Source organism: Acanthochromis polyacanthus, chromosome 2 (assembly GCF_021347895.1).
Source record: "Acanthochromis polyacanthus isolate Apoly-LR-REF ecotype Palm Island chromosome 2, KAUST_Apoly_ChrSc, whole genome shotgun sequence".
Taxonomy (NCBI): Eukaryota; Metazoa; Chordata; class Actinopteri; family Pomacentridae; genus Acanthochromis; species Acanthochromis polyacanthus.
Window position 1 is genome coordinate 8137284 of NC_067114.1, and position 577 is coordinate 8137860.

The window sequence follows — 577 nt, forward strand, 5'->3', positions numbered from 1 at the left end:
GAATCAGAAGCAGAGACCTACACCACTTCAATAGTTGTTTGGGTGCATTATTCGGGCATTCCATGCAGCATCTTTTAGTCATCTGTAGTCACCTAGGCAACCTTTAATGCCGCTAAACACCATAAGAGGGCAGTGAGGTACAGGGAAGGACAGTTTATTCTACTGAGAGAAAACAGGCCTATCCCTGGATTCTTGAAGTTTAGTTATAGACATATGGTAACTATGACTAACTGATGTTTGCTTGTTTTCTTAGCTTCATGTTTTGTTTTAGGACCTTAGTACAGAGGCACTTTGCACTACATTCAGAAAAATAGCAAAACACTATTTTATTTCCAATGATTGGGCATTTGATGTTTTGTTTTAGAGTGATAACAGACTTTAAGATCATTGTCGTGCTATACAACCGAACAGCACCAAGGCCTTCGACTAAAACAGTATAAATTCCATAAAAAGAATAGCTGCAACTCTGACCCCTGGAGAATAAAGAAATAACCTAATTTGTTCAGGCCCTGGCTGCTGGTGAAATGCTGCAGAGAGGCATATTGGTGCTGAGAAAGAAGGAGTAAAAAAGAGAAAG